At 41.9% G+C, this 25,863-nt stretch overlaps 1 long non-coding RNA gene across 1 annotated transcript; it reads left to right on the top strand.

The window, feature by feature from the left end:
- The first annotated feature begins 22,620 nt into the window (after window positions 1-22,620).
- LOC142157923 (uncharacterized) lies at window positions 22,621-25,013 on the top strand. The gene is made up of 3 exons (XR_012692698.1): window positions 22,621-23,090; window positions 24,366-24,418; window positions 24,783-25,013. It is a non-coding gene; the product is annotated as an uncharacterized LOC142157923 (long non-coding RNA).
- The last annotated feature ends 850 nt before the right edge of the window (window positions 25,014-25,863 follow it).

Genomic DNA, 25,863 nt, shown 5'->3' with positions numbered 1-25,863 from the left:
CCCCTCTCATAATGTGAACCAATACCACCCTACTCTTTTTTTTATTATTATTATTTTTTATTTCCGAGGTACATGACTCAGAATCACCCGGTGCAGTGCAAACTGTGCTGGGGAATTGGGACTTTGGACCCTTCCCAAAAGGGAAAGGGCCCTGTGCCTCCCCATCCCGTAGAAGCCAAAAGGTCCCAGAGAGGGGAAAAAAAAGGGGGATCTTCAGTCCCTCCTTTGCTAAAGCTAGGGAGGGCCCCTTTATATCACCGACATAAAAGGCTCCCTCCAAAAGGAGGGAGCCTCAGATGACTTGGGGAAAGAGGGTCGCCCATAAGATCCTATACCCAAACCCCTACCAAATGTGGCAAAAACAAAGACACATAATCAAAAAGTGCTTGGTACCAAGTGTAATAAATAAATAAGTGCCATAAGGCCCCAGCCTTTCGGACGGAAATATAAAAATGATGCTTGCACTCGGCCAACAGGCTAGGGCGAAAAAAATGGTGCTGCCTGAAAATTAAAGGTGTAGAGGGCCTTACTCTGTGCACAGGTGCCTCTCTCTCCACAATGCATTTTTGGGCATGTAGCAACTCGGGCTCCAGGCAGCCGGCCTCTTGGCCAGAGGACCAGGTGACGGCCCATCGCCTACAGGGGGGTGTCTTTAAGCCCCACTGCATCCATGGGCATGTACACCTACTCTTAGCCAAAAGGCCAAGAAGCACCTGTGTACCTGCTCGTTAATGCAAATATCTAATCAGCCAATCATGTGGCAGCAACACAATCATAAAAGCATGCAGACAGGCTGAAAAGGTTCAGTTGTTGTTCAGACCAAACACCAAAATGGGGAAGAAAAGTGATCCAAGTGAATTTGACCGTGGAATGATTGTTGATGCCAGACCGGGTGGTTTGATCATCTCAGAAAGTGCTGATCCCCTCTGGAGTTTACAGAGAACGGTGCGCAATGGTTCAAGCTGACAGGGAGGCGTCAGTAACTCAAATAACCAATGTGTTATAGCGGTGGTAGGCAGAGGGGCATGTCTGACTGCACAGCGCGTAGAACCTGGAAATGCATGGGCTGCAGCAGCAGAAAACCGCACTGGGTTCAACTCCTGTCAGCTAAAAACCCTTTGATGAACAAGACCGGTTATAATTATAATAACAAAATAACACATTGCATAATGGCTAACAGGCACTCACATAACAATATATACTCATTAGTGAGGTAGGGTACTATCTTGTGCGGAGCGGTTTTTCCTGTCATCCCTTCCCCATTTTTCCCCATGATATCATATGTTCTACTGAGTGTCTATACTCAGACTCTAGCTCCTGCACAGATGTGATAACTTATATAGTGAATAAAGACTTAGGGCTAGATTTACTAAGCTGCGGGTTTGAAAAAGTGGAGATGTTGCCTATAGCAACCAATCAGATTCTAGCTTTCATTTATTTAGTGCACTCTACAAAATAACAGCAAGAATCTGATTGGTTGCTATAGGCAACATCTCCAGTTTTTCAAACCCGCAGCTTAGTAAATATACCCCTTAGTCTGTTATACTTAATCCTTGACTAATAATTTTTTGATATACCACTTGTATTATTATACAAGAAACCTATACATGGGTATACTGTAATACTTTGGGCGACCAATCCTCATACGATATAAGATACCTCACTCTCTATCTGACAACACTGATCACCTATAAAGACAGCAAATAGCCACTGACCAACTTTTGGGTTGATATACGAATTAGGCTTTAACCTATTGCTTCATCTGTTGTTATACCCCTACCTAACAGGTGAGCCACCTCTTTAAAGTATCTTCCCAATTCTTGTTCTCAAGTTACGAGTAATCCACCTTTACCTGTATAACTTAATAATAGCAATGTTTAACTTAAGAGCAGATCTCAGCAAAAGGTGTGATAAGTGGAAAGACAATTTGGGATCCATTTCCCTGATCAAGATATAGCTAACACCAGCTCTAATAACGATCCCTGGTTGGAAGATCTAAACCAATTAAAAACACTAATGCATAAACAAAGTAAAACATGGTGGAATATAACCACCACTGAAAATTATATAAAACAAATGATCACTCCACGTGGCTTGAGACCTAAGATATTCCCGACATATGAGTTAGCCACTAAGGAATTAAAGTCAGAATGGGAAATGGCTCTTCTTAAATGCTCTAAGGAATTAATGCAAATTATTTTAAAGCATGACAATCTTCTATTAGAATCATATTCACGAGATATTGAACAACTTAGTCTCAAATTGAAAGAATATGAAACGACAGACTTATTTCAGAAGACATATGAAAGATACAAACAGGATTTGGATCGACTTGAGGATAACCTTATTGAAAGGAAAAAATCCAAATTTAATCGCGATCAAAGAGATTATGCGAATGGTCGCATCTTTAAATGGAAACATTATCCCACTGCCAAAACAGGACGAAATATATCCATTAGTCCTGAATCATCAGAATCAGAATCTTCAGATAATGATAATGATAACCCTTTCAATAGGAGTAGAACTCAATCTAGAACCAGGAGAAATACCAACAAGAATACTTTTTTAGGGGAAACTCAGAGACCTCTAGGGGAGGACACCGGTGGAACAAACGTATTAGGAGGGGACACAAGAAATCTACGCGACCGCTCACGAACTCCCTGGAAGGGCAATTATCAATACAACAGAAAATACAGGGGCAAATAAATGATTCCCTACGGATAATCAACTTGTCAGATAGAATTTTAAATGAGTCACATATAAGATTATTAAGTTATGGTCTAACGTTCTCACCAGTGAACAATTTTGATCGCTTTAGATGGGAAAAAAGACCTCCACCTCTTCACAAGGAAACTACGTTTGAATAAATTCTTTAGTAAAAATGAGCCTATTAATTTGCAAGAAACCAGTGCAAATACCTCCGTGGGTACCAGAGAAGATACTGATAGATTTTTCAGTATCCCAATATCTATTTCAGAAGAAGTGGATACTAGTATAAATCCGGTAATACCAACAAGGGATGTGAATCTGGAGGAGGAAGATAACACAGCTTTGTCTGCTTTAGAATATCTCTTAGAGGAACAAACTGGCAGGGAAATTACATCTAGCCAAACCTCTAGACCTACATGTAAAAAAAGATCCACTTTTTGTCCCCATGACAATATTAGTCCACAAATGAAAGTTTTTGAGAATATGGTATCACGCGATCTAGATACCTTAAAACTCAAATCCATGAAGAATAGAAATAGAAAATGGGACAATTTGAGAAGAGATGAAAGACGAGCCATTCAAGAGATTCAATCTTGCAAGATGTTGTTATCAAACCATCTGATAAGGGTGGGAATGTAGTGATTTGGCCTATTACTTTGTATAAGGAAGAAATGCAGAAACAACTAGGAGATAAACAATGCTACAAATTACTCTTTTCTAATCCTCTGAATGATTTCAAATCTATATATGATCGAATGATCAAAAGAGCTTTTGTAAGTGGAGTGATTTTGAAATCAGAATTTGAATTTTTAAGCATTGACAATCCTAAAATACCAACAATATACTTATTGCCTAAAATTTATAAAAATGCCATTAAACCACCCGGAAGACCAATTCTTTCGGGTATAGGAGGCTTGACCTAACAAGCAAGCATTTTCATTGATTTACATTTGCGTGATTATGTCACTTCCTTACCCTCTTACGTAAGAGACACTACAGACATCCTTAAGCTTTTAGATGGTATCACCTTGGAACAAGATGTTTGGCTCATCACAATGGATGTAGAGTCACTTTAGACCAGCATCCAACATAAAGTGGGTATTGATGCTGTCAAGTTCTTCTTACAGGCGAATGACAACCCCACATTTAGCCTCTTTTTGATCGAACTTCTTGAATTTATACTGAAGAAAAACTTTTTCGTTTTTGACAACAGATTTTACCTACAGGTACAAGGGACGGCAATGGGGGCGGCTTGTGCCCCCCCTTTTGCCAATCTCTACTTGGGCAGGTGGGAGAGGGAGACAGTTTTCTGTGACCAACTGAACAGATATACTGATAATATAACTGTTTGGATGCGCTATATAGATGACATACTTATTATGTGGAATCGCAATCAAGAAATGTTTGTAGAGTTCGTAGAAACTCTTAACAACAACCCAAACAACTTACATCTAACATATGAAATGCACCAGAAGCATGTCAATTTCTTAGACCTGACTATCAGGAAAATGCCAGATGGTAAAATTGTTACCGACCTATTCCGCAAGAAAACAGCGACCAACAGTATATTACATAGCGAAAGTTCCCATTTCCCACCTGTAATAAACACACATGGCTGGGGCTGGTCTGTTTGACTCCTGGAGAGCCCATAACCCCTCCTCTCGTGACTTTACCTTTTACTCACACCCACACAATTCTTACTCCAGAATTGACATGATTATGGGCTGTAGTAAAGTTAAATAAATTCTCACTCGCACTGACATACTCCCCAACCCTTGGTCGGATCACTCAATAGTCACGGCTTCGTTTGGTCTGTTGGATAAATCTAAAAGTAGTTTATCATGGCGATTAAACAAATCTTTACTCAAACTACCCGTGTTCAAAGAGCAGATAGAGTCTCACCTCCAAGAATACTTTGATCTTAATCTAACGCCTGACATTTCACTTTCCACGATTTGGGAGGCGCATAAATCAGTCATTAGAGGGGCCATTATTAAGTTTGCCTCTTTTTCGTAAAAAACAACAAACCCTGAAACTAAACTCCCTTACTGCCCAGTTGCAACAGCTCGAGGGAACTCACAAACAAAATCATTCAAAACTAGTTTATAAGCAAATCCTCTCCACTAGAGGGGAAATTCAATCTTTGTTAGCGGAAAAGACCGAGAGAGCCCTTCGTTGGCTCAATCAAAAATTTTATGAGAAAAGTAATAAATCTGACACTATGCTAGCAAATAAACTGAAAGCAAAACGAGCAGCTCAGGCAATAATGGCAGTAAGAGACAAGAGGGGTATGTTGAGTTATGACCCGAAAGTTTTTCAACGACTCTTTCTATAATTACTAGAAATCTTTATATAATTTGAATAAAGAGGGCGCCCCTGTACCCCCCTCACCGTCTATCATCCAACAATTCCTAAGGTCGTGTAACCTTCCAAAACTAGACAAGAACATAGCTTCTAAACTGAACAAGGACATCAGTGAAGAGGAGCTTAAGGCAGCTCTCAAATCCCAAAAGACCTCCAAGGCTCCGGGTCCTGATGGATTCACCACCTCTTACTATAAAACTTTTAAGCACATTCTGTCTTCGCATCTACTTTCTTTTTTCAATTCAATCCTTCGGGGGGAGCAATTTCATAGAGACACCACACGTTCCAATATTATAGTAATACCCAAGCCCAATAAGGATCTCACAGTTTGCGCTAATTATCGTCCCATTTCGTTGCTAAACACGGATATTAAACTATTTGCCAAAATTCTGGCGAATAGGTTGAACAACCATCTGCCACACCTTATAGACTTGGATCAAGTGGGATTTGTCCCAAACAGACAAGCTCTGGACAACACCAGGAGAACGATAGACTTGATTTCTTATATAAACCAAACCAAACTCCCTTCTGTAGTTTTGGCGTTAGACGCAGAGAAGGCCTTTGATAGGCTCTCCTGGCCATTTATGTTTCAAACCCTCCAATCCTTTAGATTCTTTGGTAACTTTCTTCAAGGTATTCAAGCCCTATATCATAGCCCATCCTCCTCGGTGTTGACAAATGGTTTGAGCTCTTCCGTGTTTGGCATTAAGAATGGGACGAGACAAGGTTGCCCTCTCTCTCCTCTTATTTATGCACTATGCATCGAACCACTTGCTGCTCGGATCCGATTGAACCCGGATGTGAGAGGAATCCAGGTCAGGAGTAGACATTATAAGATATCGCTGTTTGCAGATGATGTCCTTCTCACACTATCATCACCTCAAACCTCTCTTCCTAATTTATTCGCGGAACTGCAAAATTTCGGTTTTCTTTCCGGATATAAAGTGAACAATTCCAAATCAAAAGCGCTTGCACTACATCTTCCACCGCACATAAAGAAAGTCTTAGAGCTTAATTTTGAGTTTCAATGGCGTCCCCAAGCAATCCGATATCTGGGAGTCTATATAACAAGCTCCACGAAACTTTGTTTCAGGCTAATTACCCCCCTCTGTTGTCCACAATAAAACATGACTTATTGACCTGGGGTTCTCTGTACATCTCGTGGTTTGGAAGGATCAATGCCATTAAAATGAATGTCTTACCCAGACTTTTATATTTATTCCAGACCCTCCCGGTCAAAGTCCCTGATTCTTTCTTGAGCTCTATTCAATCTATGTGCGGTGGGTTTGTGTGGCAGGGTTAGAGACCCAGACGTAGTAAACTTTGTTTAGCTAAATCTAGATATAACGGTGGTCTGGGCCTCCCCTTGTTTGACAAATATTACTAAGCTACACAATTGACTCATCTCATTTCTTGGCTCTCACCACTGGGTCTCAAGAAATGGGTGGATATTGAAGAATTGTTGTCTCCAGATATAGGAGTTCGCTTCTTACCTTGGATCCCTAGGAGTGTCAGACCAGCCTCAGCCTTTGTTACGCCCTCCATCCGTTTTACGCTGGAGGTGTGGGACAAATTGAACAAAAAATACACACTGGCCCCATACCCCTCGCCTCTCACCCAGCTGTGGAGACATCCTCGTTTCCCACAGGGGTGCATCAACGCTTTTGCTTACCCTTGGAGGCAAGCAGGGTTAGACCGATTCTTTCATTTGGTGGGTGAGCATGCTCCACGCTCTTTCACAGACCTGAGCGAAAGACACGCACTCCCAAGCAACCTCTACTTTCCTTATATGCAAATTAAAAGCTTTATTCAAGCCCAGACTCATTCATCTAGGTTGCGATTGCCAACACCCTTCGAGAGGCACTGTATTTATAGTCCGGGTCGCCGAGGCTATATATCGATCCTGTATAGTTCTCTCGTGACCTCCTCATCTCCTCCTAAGGAACCGTTCGAGCAGGCTTGGGAACAGGATCTTGGGGTGACCCTAGACGAGGAGAGATGGTCGCTCATTCGTGAAAAAATTTCGAGGTCGTCTATTAATACAGCTATCCGTGAAAACTCATACAAGGTCTACACCAGATGGTATATGGTCCCTGAGAAACTCCATTCTATCTTTCCACAAACTTCAGATCTTTGTTGGCGTGATTGTGGGGCGGTGGGCTCTTTCCTTCATATCTGGTGGGATTGCCCTCTGGTGGCCAAATTTTGGGACGAGGTAATTTCATTAGTCCGACAGGTTACCTCAATCAATGTGCCTAAGACCCCACTCTCGGTGCTCCTTTACCAACCTATCAAGGGCATTACCAAAACATCAGATAAGCTGATCCGACACGTCTATAATGCAGCTAAGTTACAAGTAGCTAGGGAATGGAAGAAGGCCTCACAACCTTCTAGTGAAGGTGTTATGAAAAGAACTTGGCACACGGCATCCATGGAATATGTGACTAGTCTCCTCCATGACACAGTTCCCACGTTCCACAAAGTGTGGGATACTTGGTACAGCTTTAACAACAGTTCTATGCCAGGTCTCTCATAAGTCTTAGATGCTTTCCCCTCCTCTTCTTTCTTCAATCTCTATAACTTTATTTCTTCTTCTCTCTGTGTTCCTTCTGTTCACCTTTCCCCCTCTGTCCCTTCCCCTTCCCTCCTTTCCCCCCCCCCCCCCCTTACCTCCCCCCAAAAAAAAAAAATCATGGCAGTTTGTCCTATCTGCTGGATGTGTACAAGGGTACAGGATGCACCTTAGGAATTGGGGAAAATATTATATCTCATTGTTCATTTTGCAGTTCTTTAACTCCCTCTCGGAATGTACTTGGATGTGTAAAATATATTTATATCTCTTCTGTTGTTCTTCTACGCTCTTTATTTTTCTTATCTGAAGTCTTTATATTTTTGTAATCCCGGTACTGGGACAATGTGTATGACCTGTACTGTTGTGCTTTTTACACATCTGCTGTTATCAATAAAAAGTTTAAAAAAAATAAATAAAATAAAATTGGTGATCACTTAATAAAACAATGGCATATCAAAAGTGATAAAAGATCACACAAACAGGTTAAGGAAGTCCAATTATATAGGGGCAGTAGAGGCTACTGCAATTGTCCTGTATGGAGATGGTGGGTCCTTATCGACCAAGCAAGTCACGAAAGGGAACAGAGTCCAATCAACAGTTATAATCAAACCTCAACAATCCAGCAATATAAATGGAGTCCAGCGGTGTCTCCTAGCTAACTTACGCTACAGGGATCCCCGTTTTGTTGCACAGCGCTAACCGCGCTCACGCGCTGAGTCCTTGATGGTAGTGAGTTGCCGACAGCAGGAAGGAGATGGCGTGCGTTCCACAGTGGAATGCACGCTACTTCCGGATGACGCCAGAGGTGTAGGGGCGTGACCCAACGCGTTTCATTCGCTCTTGCGAATTTCTTCAGGGGTGAATGGTTCCAAGTCAATCTTTGTGTGCTTATATAGCTGCTGGTAGTCCGTGTAATTAGCAATTAAACATGGCGACTTTATGTGGCAGAATCAATTAAGGGCAGACATTGATTGCTAATACAATAATTAAAGGATAAAACATAACAAAGTTTGTAGCATAATGTCTACTAATTAAATGCAATGTCTCTAAACATTTGTTTGTACGTATAATTGGCAAATTAAACCAAATGGATTTGTGGAACAGGGTCAATTCAAAGGTAGGCATTATTTGCTAATTTACATTTAAATTGTTACATAAAACACAAATAAAAATATGTCAAAGTTTATAGCATCAGATTTAATCCTTATTTGTGATAAATCTAATCTACCATAAATTATTTAGTAATGTACCCTTAGTAGAATAGTTAAAAGAGATGGATAGCCATAAATAACGTAATATTGGGTACGTAGTGGACATGAGGAGCAATAATATCCATATTAATCCGCATAATAAGCATAATAATAAACATTGGTAAAAATTATATAAATAAAATTAATATAACCAAACCACAGACTAAAGGACTAGGTAGCTACAGTAATAAAATTAATGACCCTCAACAATGAGTGGAAGCTCAAATATCGAGGACCTAGCTTAGTAAATTAGTTTCTCTTTACATCCGAGGAATCTTTAACCAAATATATGTTTAAATCAGAGAGAGTCATAAGTAATGTCCAGAATGTGTCCATGATTCTTAAAACTAATGCGGAGGCCTGCGTAATGAATGTATCACATCATGTTCAGTAGTACACATATTTACCATTGACCAGTCCTCCCCAAATTGGGATAATTGTTCTCTGACATGTATACCTACAACACCAGATATTCCCAAGCGGTCTCCCTTCTTGGTACTAGTCTGGCGCACTCTGCTTGGCTTCCAAGTTCGACAGAGGTTGGACATTGCGCGAGTGTTTTGGTAGTAGCATACATGGAGATATCACCTTGGGCGACTGGTATAGCTTTATGGTAAATTGTCCAAAAATGTACACAGAGGATGGTATTCTATGTCCATCATAACAAACCAGTCAGACCTAAGGACTACATCACTGGTAAAAGGATTAAGGGAAAAAAGGAGGGGGAGGAGAATAGACAGTTTAATATCAAATCGTGAGGTCAAACTCGGCATTGAGTCCTCGTGGTAGTAGAGTGTTCAGGAGGAGAATCATCTTTGACTCCTCCCTATTGATTCTTTTAATATGATTCCCTCCTCTCCAATTCATCTGTACATGTTTAATACCAATAAAACTAAGACTTTTAGGATCACAATTATGTTCTAATTTAAAATGGTTAGAGAGGTGATGTTTTTCAAACCCATTTTTTATGTTCCTTATATGTTCACCTATTCTAACTTTCAGAGACCTAATCGTTCGCCCTACGTACTGTTTTGAACAGGGACATTCAAGTACATAAATCACGTTTATCGTATCGCAAGTGATAAAATCCTTTATGTTGAACCTAGTTTTATTGTATGTGGAATAAAATTCCATAGTGTTGGTAGTGGACCAGTGGTTTAAACACTTGCAATTGCTACATCTACCGCAGTAAGAAAAGCCAGGTTTATGGCTAGATGCACTAAGCCAGTTAGTCTTCGAGTTATTGTTTTTGATGTGGTTTTTAACAAGAGTTTGCTTCAAATCTGGGGCTTTTCTAAATACAATTTTAGGATGTTCCGGTAGAAGAGATCCTATGGTGTCATCTTGCTGCAGGATATGCCAATGTTTTTTGATTATGTTCTTGAGTTTATATGCTCCCCTTGAGTAGTCAAAAATGAAATAAATCTGATCACGTTTTGTTGTCGATACAGTAGTGTTGGTGTTCTTGTATTGTAATAGTGTATTGCGCTCTGTGTGTTTAAGTTTGCCAAATGCATCCAGAACCAATTCGGTATCATACTCCTTGACTTGGAAGTCTGATACCAGTTCTGTACCTTGTTCTATGTAATCTTGTAGGTAAGTACAGTTTCGTCGGATTCTCGTAAATTGACTAAACGGAATTGCTTTTTGCCATTGGGGGTGATGGTGACTATCAGATAGAATATAGCTATTTACATCGACAGTTTTTTTTATACGTTTTCGTGGCAATCTTATCATCTGAAATAAAAATTACCAAATCTAAAAACGCTACAGATACCTGACTATATTTTGCTGTAAATTGTAAGCCATATTGATTCGTATTTATATGTGAAATAAATTCAAGTAAATCGGTTTCAGAGCCATGCCAAATTATGATGATGTCATCTATAAATCTCTTCCAGAGCACTAGGTTCGCCTCCCCGCTATTGTTGGACCAAATTGTTTCATTTTCCCAGAAGCTCATGTACAAATTTGCATAGCTGGGGGCAAAACTAGTGCCCATGGCTGTCCCTTGCAGTTGTAGGTAAAACTCGTCATTGAACCAAAAATAATTATGCTTTAAAATTAACTCTATGTTTGTAAGTATGAATTCAACCTGCTTCTGGTTTAAATCAGGGTCTTGTTCAAGAAAGTGCTGAATGCTCAATATACCCAGATCATGTTTGATCACTGTGTATCGGGATGTCACATCGCATGTGACCAGCCAATAGTCTGGTTCCCATGTTATGGTATCTAGTAGCTGTAAAATATGCGTAGTATTCTTCAAAAAGGCTTTCTGTTGTCTTACATGTGGCTGCAGATATGTGTCTAGATAGTGGGAGAGATTGGCAGTAATGGATCCGATTCCTGAGATTATCGGTCTTCCTGGGGATGAGTAGAATTTTTATGAATTTTAGGTAGATAGTAGATAACAGGAATAGTAGGATGAGTATTGTGTATGTAATTGAATTCGTTAAGGGTTATAATTCCCAAATCCCTCCCTTCTGTAAGTATTGTTTTAAGTTGCTCAGAGTATGTATTTCTGGGGTTGGATTGTAAACGTCCGTAGGTGGATGTATCATACAGAAGTCTGTACATTTCTGCAATGTAATCGGTGGTATTGAGAATAACAATTCCCCCACCTTTGTCTGCTGGTTTAATCATAACTTCCTTGTTATCTTGCAGTTCTTTCAGTGCATCGATTTCCATGGAGGTTAGTGTCAGGATGAGATCATAAATCTGATATGCTGAAATAGAATATTGAATGTCAGGACCCAAATTAATCTTTGCATGAATACTTAAATTAACCTGATCTTCAATTCACATAAAGTTGTGACCAAATGAGCCCAGGAGCAGGTAATTGAGTTAAAGCAAACCCTGTGTGAAGAGACCAGCTTTAGATATGCAGATGATAGACATCCATTGTATTTGATCATGTATTTCCCTACCTAATTTACTTCCTTTTAATAGGTAGTGTAAACACAAACTAACTCCTGGGTGTGAATTGGAGAACCATATGCCTACAGGAGATCCTGGTAGACAGCATGTGAAAGCTTATACAGGTATATAGAAATTTGAACTTGAAAGGAAATTAATTCATTTTTCATATTTTGGGAAATCTGGATGCCACTCTGTACTGAGGGGCAGGGACCACAAAGGGGTCTTGAAAGATAGATGCCAATTACATAGGGAACAGCCATAGGCACATGTATTTCAGTATGAGATTGGATATTGTTGTAATTCCATTATGTTTGGTATTTAAACGTGCGGGAGATTATGACCGGTTTATTGAAGGAGGTGTTATTTCTCTGAGATATATCTGTGAAGAATTACCAACAGGTCAAAACTTAAGAATAGTTTGACCAAACCTGAGGTAACACCCAGGGGACATTTCCGCCCCCCACATTAGCATTCACGCTGCCCCTGTGAATGCCGTCCCATTTGAGTTTGCTTAAAAACCTGTGTCTGGAGGGACAAATTGTCAGACTTTTTGGGAAATCAATTGACATTGATAAGCTGTCAATCTTCTTAGCCACATTTCCCTTGGCCAGAAATGCAATTCATGTAAGTGCAAATCTGAATGTAATCCTTTTTATTTTAAACTGTTTTGCTTGTTATGTCAAATTTATTATTTGTTTATTCATTATTTTTCTTTATATCTGAATGCCCTGTACCTTTTGTATATTAAATCTAAAATTTAATAAGTTGCGTCCTTGATACTCTAAAGAATCCATAGCCTGTTTAGAAGAGAGATTGCTTGTCCAGGTTACCCTGTGTGTGATTGGTTGATACATTTGATTAACAAGCTGTGTGTGCTTGTATTTACATGTGTGTAACAGTCTGGAGGTGTGAAGAGTTAACCCTGTGTGTGCTGGTGCAAGTCTTGCTAGTTTGTGGAACTAGAAGCCAGTGTGAGCCAGTATACTGGGGTCCTATTGCCCGTACCCAATAGGTGGTGGCTGTACCTGAAGTGTCTGGGGGTGTGAGAGTGCTGTGTAGGGGCGATTCCGTAGGTCTAGAACCTGTGTGATAGGTGAGAGAGACTGCGGGCTGAAATCGTGTGTGACCTCATACAGCGAACACCCCAAAGTCACGGCAGCTAGGAGCGCGTTCGTGACAGGTTCACTTTATTTGTTTTCTGTTGTTTAATTTTATCTATATCATTGAGGACCAAGGTTTCAAAACTTTCTATTAGACATCCCTTGACTTGACGTGGGTAAAATAATGACTCCGGTTTTAAATCAGTATGCTTATATGTAGACTGCTCACTTGTAATAGCCCGTTCCATGGGGGTTTTGGCAAAGAATTTCTTGAGGGTAAGCTTTCTCACAAAGCGCTTTATAATTATTATAATAATATAATAATGCTATAATATTATAATAATTAATTAATAATTGGCTTTTGTTCGCAGGTGTCTGGGGTTGCTGGTACATGTGGAGGTCATATGTATATGCCGGTGGGGTATGAGATGTTCGGAGCTCAGGTCGGTTCTATCTAGTGATATTGCTGAGCGTGGAGTTCCCGATATTCTCGTGGTCCACTTGGGTGGCAATGTCGTCGGTCAAGTTAAATCCTTGGACCTTATTATAAATATTCGTGATGACATTTTGTCGGTCTCTGTGAAATGGCCGTCCATAAAGCTGTGCTGGTCTTTTATTTCCCCGTAGGAAATGGGGGTCTGTTATGCATCGGTAGTTAGAAAAGTCAATCAGGTGGCTAAGAAGATTTCCCGGAGTCGGGGCTTTTTTCCATTTCCCATTCATTATTTTAGGCTGAATTTATACATTTGTTCAGAAACGATGGGGTCCATTTGTCCGATGTTGGTAATATCTTTTTCATATACCAGTTATTTGGGAAGCTCAAGGTTGTCTTTAGGGCTGTGGTTGGCGGGCCGCATTTATAGTCATCTCTGCGGCGTGGGTGGGAGAGCAGTGCAGTCGGTAAGTTTGCATTTGGTGCTTGTGTTATCTCGTCATAGGTCACTACTCCCCCTTTTGGATTGTATTGTCATCACGTGTGTTGGGTCCAGTGAATGGGACTCTGGGCCAGTATGTTGAATATTTTACTGGCGGTTATAAAGGGGGTGTAGTCTTGCCGTTGGACAGATATTTCGCACCGGCCAATAGATAAGGTATGATCCTGGGTTGGTGGTACAATGGTCTGACCTTTCCACCGTTATTGGTTTTGTGTTTGCTTACTGCCCTGCTCTCGTCCGCCTTTCAGCCCCTTTAGCTTTAATATTAGCCATTTAATAAATAATATTTCATTCCAACGTTTATCTGGTGTCCGTGTCTTTATTGGTTTTCATTATGGTATTAATTAATTAATTAATGGCAATTAATTTATGGTATAAATTAATTATTTATTAATTAATTATAATAATATAATATTATAATAATTATTATTTTTGCAGTATAAGTCCAGTGGTACTGCTATATTACAAAGTTCACTCATTCTGCAGTATAAGTCCATTGGTACTGCTATATTACAAAGTTCACTCATTCTGCAGTATAAGTCCATTGTTGTTACTGCCATATTACAAATTTCACTGATTCTGCAATATAAGTCCAGTGGTACTGCTGTATAACTCCAGTCCAATGGTACTCTCCTGTGCCGCATATAATTTTTAAAGGCTTTGCCGAGTGTGTGTGGCTTCGGGGTACACTCTCTTGTGCTACATATAATGCAGAAAAAAAATTTGGAGCATAAAGTAGGGAAAGATCAAGACCCACTTCCTCCTAATGCTGAAGCTGCTGCCACTAGTCATGACATAGACGATGAAATGCCATCAACGTCGTCTGGCAAGCCCGATGCCCAATCTCCTAGTACAGGGCATGTAAAATCTAAAAAGCCCAAGTTCAGTAAAAGTAGCAAAAAGAAAAACTTAAAATCATCTGAGGAGAAACGTAAAGTTGCCAATATGCCATTTACGACACGCAGTGGCAAGGAACGGATTAGGCCCTGGCCCGTGTTCATGACTAGTGGTTCAGCTTCACCCAAGGAACTAAGCCCTCCTCCCCCCCCCCCTACAAAAAATTTAAGAGAGTTATGCTGTCAGCAACAACACAGCAAACAACTTTGCCTTCTAAAGAGAAATTATCACAAATCCCCAAGGTGAGTCCAAGGGTGTTGGTGGTTGCGAAGCCTGACCTTCCCATCACTGTACGGGAAGAGGTGGCTCCTTCCACCATTTGCAGCACGCCCTCTGCATATGCTGGAAGGATCACACACAGTCCAGTTACAGATTTGGCTAATGAAGGTGTGAATGTTGTACACCGGGAGGAGGATATTGATGTAGCTGGCGCTGAGGAGGATGTTGATGATTATGATGCAGACAGATACCAAATTGCCTTTCTCAATTTCTATTTATATTCTAGATTATATAACGGCTAAATAGTTTTCTATTTTACTCCTAGTGGAGAGGGGATCTGATGCAGACAGATACCAAACTGCCTTTGTCCATTTCTTTGTATATTTGAATTTCTAGTTCTACAGTCTATGCAGGCTGCTTTTTTTATATTCAACTACAAGTGTAGGGGGGCATAGATAGCCACCAAAGTAACGTGGTCCATTTCATTTCACTTTCTAGCTCCACAGTCTGTGCAGCCTGCTTTTTTTATCTTCAAAGTATTTACAAGCCTTGCAATCTAAATTAACAAGAGGTAGTACGTGCTAGAACTCCACCCTCTATATGCTGCAGAGGATGGAGGAGCATCAAAAGGCCATTCAAGCCTACACAGCCACCTACGACATAGGAAAAGGAGTGGGGATGCGCCTGAGTCAAGCACACTGGAGAATGATTTCCGTATTGTGCAAGGTTCTGCAGCCATTTGAACTTGCCACACGAGAAGTCAGTTCCGACACTGCCAGCTTGAGTCAGGTGATTCCCCTGATCAGGCTGTTGCAGAAGCAGCTGGAGAAAGTGAGGGAGGAGCTGGTACACCATTGCGATTCCACCAAGCATGTAGCTCTTGTGGATGTAGCCCTTCGTACGCTTTGCCAGGATCCGAGGGTGGTCAGTCTTTTAAAGTCAGAGGAGTACATTCTGCCCACCGTTCTCGATCCTCGGTTTAAAGCATATGTTGTGTCTCTGTTTCCAGCGGACACAAGTCTACAGCGGTGCAAAGACCTGCTGGTCAGGAGATTGTCCTCTGAAGAGGACCGTGACATGCCACTAGCTCCATCTTTATTTTCATCACTGTTTGTGCAGTTCCAAAAAAGAGGAACTGCCATTTTTATTGCTACCTTCATTCTTTCTGTATTTCCTGTGTCCTGTGGTCTGTTCTGCTAAGGGCATTGTTATTTCCAAGTTATCCAAAAGTTCTAAAAAAACAAATTTAAATTTTTATAAAAAAAATTCTAAAAAATTAATTTAAAAAAAAATAATAAAATTTTTTCCAAAAATAATTGGGAAAAAATATTACAAAATTTTAAAAAATCTAGCTTGTAATGCTATTTAAAAGTCTAACTACGATCATTCACTGTTGCTGTGCCCAAAAATAATAGGTACTGCTATTAAAGTACAGTCCAGTGGTACTCTCCTGTGCCGCAGATAATTTGTAAAAGCTTTGCCGAGTGTGTGTAGTTATGTATCACAGGTTTTAAGAAGAGGCACAACACTGACAACCTGTTAGAGAAACTGAGGGAAATAATCTCTCTGTGGCTCACCCCACTTAGACTCTCCTGGGGATTCGAATAACTGCCATTTCTAGTACTACCTTATTTCTTTCTATATTTAAAAAAAAAATAACTGTCATTTCTATTACTACGTTAATTGTTTGTGCAGTCACAAAAAAGAGGAACTGCGCCCTTAACTGCTATGTTGGTTTTAGACGTCCATCCGGTGTCCGCCATCTGTGCACTGGAATTCAGACCAGTTGAGGGTTTTATTATTATATTGTGGCCCCGGTACCGGGGCCACTCCACTACGCAGTCCAGATACTTTTTTGGTGGAATTCAGACCAGTTGAGTGTTTTTTTATATTGTGGGGACCACTCCACTACGCAGTCCAGATACTTTTTTGGTGGAATTGAGACCAGTTGAGGGTGATATATTGTGGCCCCGGTACCAAATTGGGTACCGGGACCACTCCACTATGCAGTACAGATACTTTTTTGGTGGAATTCAGACCAGTTGAGTGTTTTTTTATATTGTGGGGACCACTCCACTACGCAGTCCAGATACTTTTTTGGTGGAATTGAGACCAGTTGAGGGTGATATATTGTGGCCCCAGTACCAAATTGGGTACCGGGACCACTCCACTATGCAGTCCAGAAAGCTACCTCGGTGAAACGTTTTGGACTAAAAACAATATTGTGAGGTGTGAGGGTGTTCAGAATAGACTGGAAATTAGTGGAAATGATTGTTATTGAATGTTATTGAGGTTAATAATAGCGTAGGAGTGAAAATAAGCCCAAAAACTTGATTTTGGAACTTTTTATGCTTTTTTCAAAATAAATCCGAATCCAAAACCTTAAATCCGAACCAAAACCTTTCGACAGGTTTTTTGCGAAACAAATCCGAACCCAAAACATCAAGCAAATCCGAACCCAAAACACAAAACACGAGACACCAAAAGTGGCCGGTGCACATCCCTAATGTGTTCTGGTAAATGAATGTCCCTAGTGTATCCGATACTAAGAGATGGCTGATATCGGGTCAGCGCGGTGGGTCAGTGCTGGGCTCATGAGTTCAATTCCCAACCAGGGCCTTATCTGTGTGAAGTTTGAATGTTCTACCCTCTGGGTGCTCCGGTTTCCAGGTATGACCATCGAGAAGGACTCAGAAGTCCATGTTTAGCACATTTACATAAATGGTGAGAACACGTTTTCATGATTATTATCATTAATAAGCAGCTGTTTTCCCCAGTAAGCTGCCTCTGCTAGAAGGAATGAAATCCAGCATCAAGCTGCCCCCCTGGGTCTGCCAGAAGCGAGGTAGAAAAAGCAGCAATGTCTGACATTATATAGAAGGATAACAGAGCAGTATATTAGAAGGATGTAAAAGTAGTGGAAATTAATGAGGGGGGATGTAGTAAAGTGTTACAAGTTTGGATGTTTCTCTCTCCACCATACACAGGTGAATCTGTATACCTGAAAAAGTGCCTTTATCGGGGCAGTTCCAAAACCCAGAATAAATGGCGTAGTGTAGGAGTGTTCTTATGTGAAGGGGGACAAATGGAAATGTATTACACCCCACATAGTCTGCAGTCTGTAAACGATGTTTATTGTCAGACATCCCCACTCCCCAATCATTGATAATCATTCCTTCTGCTTTCCTCATCATAAAACTAGCTGCGCCCCCCTTTCTACCCAGCCACGACTCTGGTGGGGACTGTCCTACATAACCAGGGACTGCCGGGGCATATGGGTGAGGCCATAGTTCTCCTTCCCCTTTGGGAATGGGCCCATATAGAGTTCTCTAATGTGGTGGATTAAACCCTGTGGGCTCTGGGTGGAGATAACGTCATCCCACTCCATATGTCTCACTCTGAATTCCATAATATGTACTGTGGGCCCTTCCTGAACCTTCATTGTCATCAGGAAATACAGCAACCCCTTCACATATGATATATATTCCATATATTCAACAATGAACATTCATCATCATCATCACCATTTATTTATATAGCGCCACTGATTCCGCAGCAATGTACAGAGAACTCATTCACATCAGTCCCTGCCCCATTGGACTCCAGAACTGTGAGGCAGAAGTGCTAACCACTAAGCCACCGTGCTGCCCACATTAAGAACATATCCCCATGTTTATTGGAACATGGGCTGAGCTCCACACTCCAAGGTCATTCTTACACAACTGAGCTTGGATGGGCAGCTCCTAAACACCCCCCATTATAATCTGCCACAGCAGTGTCCTTATTTTATCAGGTCTGCCTCTTTCAACAGGCCCTGGTGACATCACGCACTGTGACATCACGCACTTGACTTCATAGTGAGTGACCACACTGCCCAGGGACAGTGCAGAGAGGCAGCTCAGAGAGAGCGAAGAAGTCAAACACACAGCTGTGTTTTTCATAAGTCTCTCAATTGAAAGCTGTTTACAGAAGTTATGAGGTGAGGTCTAATTGTGAAGGTGCATGTGATAAGTATGAGAGAACCTGTTAATGTTTAGAGCACAGCACAGAGTATATTAGGAGATGAGTGATGTGTCAGTGAGGACAGGACTGCATGTGACAGGGGCAGTGACATGATGTGTGGATGGGAATGGAGGCAGCAGGAAACCACAGACTGAGAATTATATAGTGGAAGGAGCAGGTGCCCCAGCAGCACAGAGTATATCAGGAGATGAGTGATGTGTTAGTGAGGACAGGGCTGCATGTGACAGGGGCAGTGACATGATATGAGGAGGGGAATGGAGGCAGCAGGAAGTCACAGACTGAGAGTTATATAGTGGAAGGAGCAGGGTCCCCAGCAGCACAGAGTATATCAGGAGATGAGTGATGTGTTAGTGAGGACAGGGCTGCATGTGACAGGGGCAGTGACATGATGTGAGGAGGGGAATGGAGGCAGCAGGAAGCCACAGACTGAGAATTATATAGTGGAAGGAGCAGGTGCCCCAGCAGCACAGAGTATATCAGGAGATGAGTGATGTGTTAGTGAGGACAGGGCTGCATGTGACAGGGGCAGTGACATGATGTGTGGATGGGAATGGAGGCAGCAGGAAACCACAGACTGAGAATTATATAGTAGAAGGAGCAGGTGCCCCAGCAGCACAGAGTATTTAATTAGATGATTTTGTGGAAGTTGTGGGAGGCAGTGACCTGTCCTCTCCCTGATAATAATATATAGCCCACTGCCCAGTGTAGATTCTCCTTTCCTATATGTAATTTTAAATATTTGTTTTATTTTATGTTGCACATTTTAAACTGCATTGAATGTGAATTATTAAATGTAAATATTCCATCATTCGCTCTTTACAGAGATGATTTCTATTACGTGCTGTTTCTGAACCCATTTTCTTCTTATCGCAAAGGGGAAACATTTGTATTATCAACAGACATTAAAGTGATAACGCCACAAAAAGCTAATATTATATTATAATAAAAGAAAAAAATGAAACGTACCTGCACTCACCCAATCTAGTGCGTCCTGTGATGCCTGTAACGGCTGAAACAGGAAATCACTTATTATGGCCGGGGTGGGATTTTTTTTTTCAAAGTTCTAGTGGTGTTGTCAAGGGCCCTCCCCCCATAGTTGTCACACGTTCAACCTGTAGTTATTTGTAGCCACGGATCCCTTTTCCTGTTGCTCACAGATCGGAGTATGCCTGGCCGTTTGTCTGGCACTAGTGTACATTAAATAAGCAGGTAAATAAGAATGTATTCTCTACTTGTCTATCCAGGTCGAATAATGATGAGCTTGAGACCCTGTGGAAACAACTGAGGGAGAGCCAGCAAGTGGAGGCAGAAGAACTGTGGATCAAGCATCAGTTGGTATGACAACTATCTATAACCATTTGTATACATCCCAAACATACACGTACAGCGGTAATCACGACACGGAGTGGTCATGCCCGGCTGAGGTGCGTGTGACTGTCTCTGGGGCCGTGCTAAGCGCTTCTTAAGCATTAGGCTGCCTCCAATTCCCCTCCTCTAACAAACCCCTAAAATTGCTGCGTACCTCCCAACTTGTCTGGGGACAAACGTGCCGACTGATGGAATGGCGGCACAGTGGCGTCAATTCGTGACTGTCCCACCTAAATCAGGACATCTGGGAGGTATGATTGGAATGTGGCCATTGTGATTCTATGAACCATGTGTGTGACATGTCATTGTGCATGATCCCACGCTATATTCATGTGTACGTTCACATCAGTTCCTGCTCCGACATCCGCATGGCAGTGGGACACTAAAAGGTTAATATCCCTCACCATGCGAACGGCTGGAAACTGACTCACGGTACAGATTCAGTTTCCTACTAATCACATTATAGACGGGATTAATAATGTGATGCCCACTGTCTGTACTAAAAAATAAAAGTACGGAAAGTGTGACATACATTTATCTCATACTTGCCAACTCTCCCGGAATGTCCGGGAGACTCCCGCATTTTGTGAGAGTCTCCCGGACTCCCGGGCGAGTGTGGCAATCTCCCGAATTCTGCCCACTTCACTAGGAAGTGCCCCACTTCCTAGTGAAGTGGGCAGAATTAGATCCCAAACGCCGCGATTCCCGGTGAATCGCGGCGTTTGGCCCCGCCCCCGCTGTCAAATGACGCAATTTGCGTCATGACGTCACAGGGGGCGGGGCCGAAATGACGCGATTTCGGCCACCCCGCCCCTTCACGCCCCCCTCCACTGGCTGGCTCCCGGAAGGGAGCTGAAGAAAGTAGGTAAGTATGATTTATCTGTCTCTCTCTCACTGTCTGTCACTCTCTCTCTTTCTCCATCTCTGTCTCTCTCTCTATCACCCTCTGTCTCTCTATCACCCTCTCTCTCTCTCTCGCCCTCTGTCACTCTAAAACTGACCTTATATCTGCATTATTCCCTGGACAGGAGAGAAAATGCGACATCCTTGAAGGAAGAGAGGAGCTGCTATCAAGCCTGGTCAGTCCATCATTATATCCCTTAATATTCCAATGTGATGATAGTCACAGCCGTGGTGCACTCTCTCCTCGCAAGTGTCCCATAAGACCAAAACTGAAGCTTTGTCCACACACTTTATTACTGTAATTTATACAGCAATCACCCCGTGTGTATTATATACCCAGCAATCACCCCGGGTGTATTATATACCCAGCAATCACCCCGGGTGTATTATATACCCAGCAATCACCCCGGGTGTATTATATACCCGGCAATCACCCCGGGTGTATTATATACCCGGCAATCACCCCGGGTGTATTATATACCCGGCAATCACCCCGGGTGTATTATATACCCGGCAATCTCCCCGGGTGTATTATATACCCAGCAATCACCCCAGGTGTGCTATATACCCAGCAATCACCCCAGGTGTATTATATACCCAGCAATCACCCCGGGTGTATTATATACCCAGCAATCACCCCGGGTGTATTATATACCCAGCAATCACCCCGGGTGTATTATATACCCAGCAATCACCCCGGGTGTATTAATATAAACACATCAAGTAGTAATATCTCCCAATTTCATAGAACATAAACACTCTCAACCATACTTGCCTACTTTTTAAATCTGTAATCCAGGAGATCCAGAGTACAGACCATGTGACTGATGGTAGGAGGAGGCGTTGCGATGTCGCTACGTCACTATAGTCCCGCCCCTACTATAAAATACAGAAATTCAAGGCATTGAATAGCGGGACTTAATGACACGATTAAGCCCTGCCCCCGCTATTCAATGCTGTGAATTTCAACATTTTACAGGGTCCAGGAGGTTTGCCTACTCTTCCGAGAGTTTGGGAGGACTCCCCGAAATTCGGGAGAGTAGACAACTAACTATGCTCTCAACCCAGAGCTTTATTTATCTCTTTTCAAGGTCTTCCACAGCAGTTTGCATGGAGACCCTCTGTCCTCTGGATTATTGCCCCAGTATCCTAACTGCTATTGTATCAGGGCCCATCGTTCTCGTTATCCTACAAGACAGTGCGCTGAATCTGTCTCCTCCATTTTAATGCCCACACTGGGCCTTAGTAGCATGAAAAAGTCATAATTTCTGGAATAAATGGCTGCGGTGATTTATAAGAAGATATTTATATAATATCACATCAGAATATGCTACAGAACTCCAGTTATAATAATAGTTGTACAGTAAAATTCTACAGTAAAACAGTGTTACAGTAAAATTGGTCAAATTCTGTCATTTGTTTAATAAAATAGCGGACATCCAGGTGGTCTTACGTTTACTCCGTCCAAAAAATCCCCTACGTAGTCTTCTGTTTGCCAAATAATGTAATACAGTGACAGGGAACGATCCGCACTTATTCTGTTCATTTATAGTCTGATTTATGGTAAGAGAAGATCTACACATTAAAGCCTCCTAGAAACTTGGACACAGCGGCGCAGCAACATAACCGTACCCTGCAAATAAGCCCCTTTGTGCGAGGAGAGGGCACTACACAATGTGTTACACAAATATACAATATGGTGTGCGCTACGTATTCATATACTCAGATCTAAATGTAATTCTCTCTATTGCAGCTCAGCAGCTACATGAGGGAGAATGATCTCCGGAAGAGTAGGCTCACCAGGCTGCGGCTGCTGGCCACAGAGCAGGAGGTACAGTATAACAGTTACTATAAAGAGGTGGCGCTCAGGTGGTGGCTTTGCTTACAGTACCCGTGGTGCCGTCACTTCAGAGCTGAGGGTACATTTTACACGGCACTCAGTTCATAGGTGCAGAGAGAACATGACACAGCTGTGTGACCAGTAAATAACATGGACTCATGTATGTAGTAACTGATAGCCGGGCGGGATGGAGGAGCAGGTGCTTTGCTGCCGGAAATATTTTATTGTGTTTATTACATGTGTGCCCAGTGTAAAGTGTACAGACATGTAAATGTGTAATGTATTTATGTATAAACAGTAGGAGAAGTGGCGATATGGCGAAACCCCCATATACACCCCCGCATCCACCTCTGTGTATAACACTTATGGATTCCACTCACCCAGTGGTCCAGTAGAGATCTGGGGGGCCCAGTGTAGATGGTGCTAGACATCAGGGACAAAATAATGTCAGTCTGGGTGAGAAATATTCTGCTCCATCTATAAAATCCAGCTGTGTTCTGGGACCAACAACTTACCATTTATTCCATCTCCTGTCTACCTGCGTTCATCTACCCGGCAGTACCAATCCAATGTAAACGGTCAGAAGGTTTTAGCAACCAGCAAAGAGGTGCTGCAGCAGCTACACCCCACAGAGAAGTGTAAGCGGCTCCTGGTAGGCTGCTGATGGAGCTTGGTGGTGACAGTGATTACCCACCTAAAACACGGGATACGTTTAGTTAAGTTTGGCCAATGGGGAAACTAGGATTAGTCAGTGACAACAAGTTGCTGAAAACCAGCAAAAATTATAAAGCGTAAAGGAGGACGGGGCGTCACAGCACAGACAGGGACTTGTCGCTTAAAGTTTTTGTGTAATCAATGGCGAAACGTTTTTCATAGTCTGGATTGGTTGTCCCACAATAGGTCCACATTCCAGTATCTGATATATCAGATATAGAGATCATACTGGATGTCTGACCTGAGTGATATTTATATGGTTGTAATCCTGCATAATATCAGAGTGGGTTCTTGTTTCATGTTCTATATAAGTTGCTGCTAAATGAACTCTTCAAGACAAATTTCTAGACCAAATCAAAATATATTTTTTTTTATTAAGACCAATTTGTTAATTTTTCCATGAAATTATTTTCTCTCGTTCTGCTGTAAAATGTATAGTAACCTGGTAATAACCTGCGGGGACAGACTGTGGCCGGCTTATCAGAGTCCCGTGGAACTTGTCCTAAAGATTTGTTGTGTATAATTTATTTCACTCTGTGTCTCTTTCCCTAGATTATCAACAGGAACCTGCGGGAGTGGCAGCCGCAGCCAGAAGCACCTTCTCTGTTAGTATCTATATGATTTATTCCATGTACACATACATTCTATACGGTTCTAAAGAGGAACATTTGTGTATATAATCAGTGCTGTCCATACTGCAATAGAAATATCAGGAAGTCTTTAAGTCCTGTACTGGTGACTCCAGACAGGATCTGTCTATACTGTTCTATTAATTGCATTCAGGCTCTGTCTGTAATTTTCTAAAAACTCCAGAAATATCTATTACATACTGTTAAATTGTTGCTCATCCTACATTAAAAAAATCGTATAAGAGAAACCTCCAGATAGAAACTATGACCATGGACTGTATCAGTAACTCTTGTGAATAGAAGACATAAGTTTAAATAATAATATTTTCTGGTCCTTCAGGATGAAACCTGTGGAGGAGGCTGCGGAAGATCCTGCAGAGATTGTGAAGGCTGAACTGGTGAGTCCATGTCATCAGCCCCTTACTCTATGTTATATAAAGTGACATCATATTTACTGTCAGCAGTAAGACATTTGTACCTGCCACCTCTGTCACAGGTCATCTTTTGTTACTACTAAACATCTTCTATCAGAAAGAAAGGTTCCCATCCCAGGAGAGGGACAGATAGCTAAGACGCTCTGTGTGCTAATAACATACGTGCTCTGACCCTACCTCACCAGGTCTCCTGCACCACACCAGAGCTCTCACTAGTATAGTGCATTGACGTGGAGCAGGAGGCCAGCAATGGCAATGATTAGCATGATACCTGGTGGTTACAGTCATTACCATGAGGAAGGACTTCTTTTTCTTTTCCCTACAGGCTGTAAGCTCTCTAAGCTGGGCGTACATTGCAGCAAGACCACCATCAACAAAATTGTGGCCAAGATCCAGGCACTCTGGTCAAGCAGCCAGTTTACCTCTGGCTTACACTAGGGTCTGTTAGTACAGTTGGGTGATGATCAGACACACCTAACCATGCAGGATATTGAACTAGTTGATTTCAATTGGATTATTAGCAAATAATGTGCTGTTCATTTTGGGGCAACTTGCTGCAATATGGGACCAAATGGTCAATATCGTAGCATGGCCGGCCAACTCTGACTTCCCTAACTTCAGTGGCTGATCTTGTGTCGTACTCCTCATAATCCCACCACTTCTTTGATTTTCCTTCAGGAGCGGCAACTGCAGATGAAAAGTGCTGCAAAACTTAAAGAGCAGAAAAGGAGCAGCATTGCAGGACTGAGGTAAATTATTCTCCTATTATTATTTCAAAATGATTGCAACTGTTCATCGCTATAACATAGTTTCTCTTTCAGATTGCTATTTAACATCCTTTGCAAGCTCATGCGCTGGTCCTGCAAGCTGCTGCTCCTGTCTGGCATCCTGCTCCTGCTCTTCTATGTGCTCCTGCAGACATACGCGACCGTTACCACCAACTGCAGGAGCTGCACAAGAGGGATGATGGAGACTATGGAGCTAATC

This window comes from Mixophyes fleayi, chromosome 5 (genome assembly GCF_038048845.1).
Source record: "Mixophyes fleayi isolate aMixFle1 chromosome 5, aMixFle1.hap1, whole genome shotgun sequence".
Classification (NCBI taxonomy): Eukaryota; Metazoa; Chordata; class Amphibia; order Anura; family Limnodynastidae; genus Mixophyes; species Mixophyes fleayi.
This window is presented reverse-complemented; position numbering and strand designations above follow the sequence as displayed.